The sequence below is a fragment of the Jaculus jaculus genome, chromosome X (assembly GCF_020740685.1).
Source record: "Jaculus jaculus isolate mJacJac1 chromosome X, mJacJac1.mat.Y.cur, whole genome shotgun sequence".
In the NCBI taxonomy this organism is placed as follows: domain Eukaryota; kingdom Metazoa; phylum Chordata; class Mammalia; order Rodentia; family Dipodidae; genus Jaculus; species Jaculus jaculus.
Genome location: NC_059125.1, coordinates 94,733,446 through 94,736,891, shown reverse-complemented (window position 1 = coordinate 94,736,891; position 3,446 = coordinate 94,733,446). Strand labels below are relative to the sequence as shown.

At 39.5% G+C, this 3,446-nt stretch overlaps 1 pseudogene; it reads left to right on the top strand.

Annotated features, from left to right (window-relative positions):
* Window positions 1-716: 716 nt before the first annotated feature.
* On the top strand, window positions 717-1,166 carry LOC101607772 (annotated as a pseudogene).
* The last annotated feature ends 2,280 nt before the right edge of the window (window positions 1,167-3,446 follow it).

Below are 3,446 nucleotides of genomic sequence, written 5' to 3'. Positions count from 1 at the left end.
GGGTCCTGGGGAATCGAACCTTGGTCCTCTGGCTTTGCAGGCAAATGCCTTAACTGCTAAGCCATCTCTTCAGGCCCATATAAGTTTTTTTTAAGGTCACAGATGATTGAACCCACCCCACTTCCACAATATTTCAATTCATTGAAGTTTTAGTTTATAACTAATCCAACTAAATGTACAAGACTTTCATCCTAATTTTTAATTGATATGCAACTGTGTGTACTTATGGAGTAGTATGCAAACTCAGTTAATATATCTAATATTTACTGATCACATCAGGGTTATCAGCAATCACATCTTCCTTACTTTCTCCTAGCTCCTCATAAAGTATATACTGCATTGTTTTAAACTAGCCATAGCATATGCTATAGATTAATTGGACTTGTTCCTCTTTCTAACTGTATTTTGGTGGCTGTCGTCCAACCACCTTCTATCCATCCTCCCTTATAACCTTCATAGCCTCTAGTGACCACTATTACACTATTTCAGTGAAATCAACTTTTTAAATCTCTGTATATAAGTGGGAATGTGTGGTAATTTTCTTTTTGTCACTGACTTACTTCACTTAATTTCCTCTAGTCCCACCCATGCTGCTGCAAATGACAAGATTCCATTATCTTTATGGACAAATAATATTTTATTACACATACATATAGGTATAAAATACAAAACACATCCTTTCAACAGGAGGTCTGCATGCTGCTGGTGCCACCACCATGTCTCTAGTGATCCCTGAGAAATTCCAGCACATTTTGTTAGTACTCAACAACAACATCGATGGGCAGTGGAAATCAGCCTTTGCCTTCACTGTGTGGGTCAAAAGTATGCTTATGTGATGTTGAAGACAGCAGGTACTGACCTCACCAAGAGGGCTGGAGAAGTCACTGAAGATGAGGTATGGAACGTGTGGCCACCATTATATAGAATCCATGCCAGCCAAGATCCCAGACTAGTTCTTGAATAGACAGAAGGATGTGAAGGATGGAAAGCACAGCCAGGTTCTGGCCAATGGTCTGGACATGCTCCAGGAAGACCTGGAGTAACTGAAGATGATCAGAGGCCACCGAGGGCTGTGCCACTTCTGGGGCCTTTGTGTTCAAGGACAGTACACCAAGACCACTATCCAAGAAGAAATGAGTCTGTGGGCTTTTTCTGTTAATAAATAGTTTCTGTACCCCAAACACCTACATTGTTCATATTTACTCATCCACTGAAATTTATCTGTTGTTTCTAAATCATGCCTGTTGCAAATACTGCCGTGATAAACATAGGAGTGAAGATGTGTTAGCATGTGTTGTTTTTCTGTTGTGACAAATACTTGAGATAATCAACTATTAAAATATTTTCATTTATTTATAAGCAGAGCGGGGAGGGAGAATGGGTGCACTAGGGCCTCTTGCCACTGAAAATGAACTCCAGATGCATGCACCACTTTGTGCATCTGGCTTCACATGGGTACTAGGAAATCTAACCCAGGGCCATCAGGCTTTGCAAATAAGCACTTTTAATCACTGATCCATCTCCCTAACCCAAACACCATTTCCTTATGGTGAAAATATTTATAACCCTTTCTTCAAGTTGTTTTGAAATATGCAGTTTGTGTTATCTACAATCACTATGAAGTACGATACCATAACTTCTTACTGCTGTCTAACTGTAACTCAGTACTCACTTATCAACTATTCCCCATCATTCTATCCCTTTCTTCTTCCTGGCCTCTAGAAATTACTGCTACGTCCACGGCGACCTCGCCTGTGTAGCAAGCAGAAATGCTTCTGCACTGGAAGAGAGCTGAGGACAGAGGGCCAGCACTCCTCGGAGGGATGCCCCCGGTGACCCCTTGGCAGTCAGTTACTGTAAAGGTTCCTGCTGCCCATGAAGTCACGACGACCTAATTGCTGGCGTCAATGCTGTTTCTTTCCTGCTTTCTTCTAGCTGTTTGTCTAAGAACAGCTAATTCAACACTTATTAGTAATCATGCACGCAATCAGAGTACAAGAAACAATCTAAGTATTGAATGTGCCCCTCCTATGATTAGGGCAATGGAGAGAATGTATAACTCTACTAGGAATAAAAAATTAACTCTAGAACAGTTTTTAGATGGTGTAAAATAAAAACAGCTTATGATGTTTGAGAATGATACTGAGCCTGAGAATATGAAAGTAGAAATGTTGATCGGTAGTGTTCATAAGAAACATGACAGTTCTGCAGAAAAGGAGTTACAAAACTTAGACATTCCCACCAGGAAACTTCCTGGGGGATATGTTCAGTACTTGATCAAGGGCAGATGGTGGACTCCTAGAGCTGGAATCTACTTAGTTCCACTCCCCTATGAGGGAGGATATGATGAATTCGGTAATAGATGGGTGAATTATGAAGTAAAAAGGAGGCTATGGCATTCTCTTCCATTTATGAAATGCTTAGCAAGGACATGTAAGCCTTGGTGCTTATACTCTAGACAAGAAAGAAAAGAATTCCTGGAAAACATTAAACCAGCCTTAAAATATTGGTGGTCTTTTGGATAGAAACACTTTTATAATAAATATGAGGATTATATAAATAATCTTATAAGTGAAAAGAGATGGCTCTCTGCTCGGTTTATAAAAAATGAATAACCTATTGTTCACCTTACATCCCTTACCCCAAGCTTCTATTCATGTAAAGCTGTGGTCAATGATACAAGACGCCCTTCTTAAAAAATGGGTACAGTTCCTGCCTGATCAACATTACATGTATGCTTACAATAGAACAATACTCAAGATTGTTTAGATTAATGATTTCTGAGATCACTTGTTGGCTTGCTAAGTTTCTCTGTTCAATCTGTATAAAATCTTCATGAAACCTTCAGTAAATTGCAGCAGCATATTCAACTTGAGTGTGTCTGTCTGTCATTTCCTCGCCGAATCCCGAGTTCTCCCTGAGCCTTCGCCCTTGTTCTCCCTCGGTCCTGATCTCCCCGAGAGTCAGTCCGCGGCAAATTACCATTCTACTGTCAACTTCTATGAAATCACCTTTTGTAGATTGCATAGATAAGTGAGATCATATGGATATTTCTTTCTGTGTTTGGCTTCTATAACTTAACAAAATGACTTCCATTTCCTTCCTTTGTTTGAATGATAGAAAACCATCTTTTTTGTGAATGAGTCCCATTGTGTATATGTACCACACTTTCTTTATATTCATCAGTTGACTGACACTAAGGTTGTTTCCCTGCCTTGTCTACTATGAATAGTACTGCAATAAATATGAGAGTAAAATTTCACTTCACCATATTGATTTCATTTCCTTTGGATATATACTCAGTAGTGGGATTGTTAGGTCACATGCAGAATCTAAAAAAAGCTAATGTCATAGATTTAATAAATAAATGAATGTGGGACTGGAGGGATTTCTTAGCAGTTAAGGCACTTGCCTGTAAGGCCAAAGGACACAGGCTTGATTCCCCA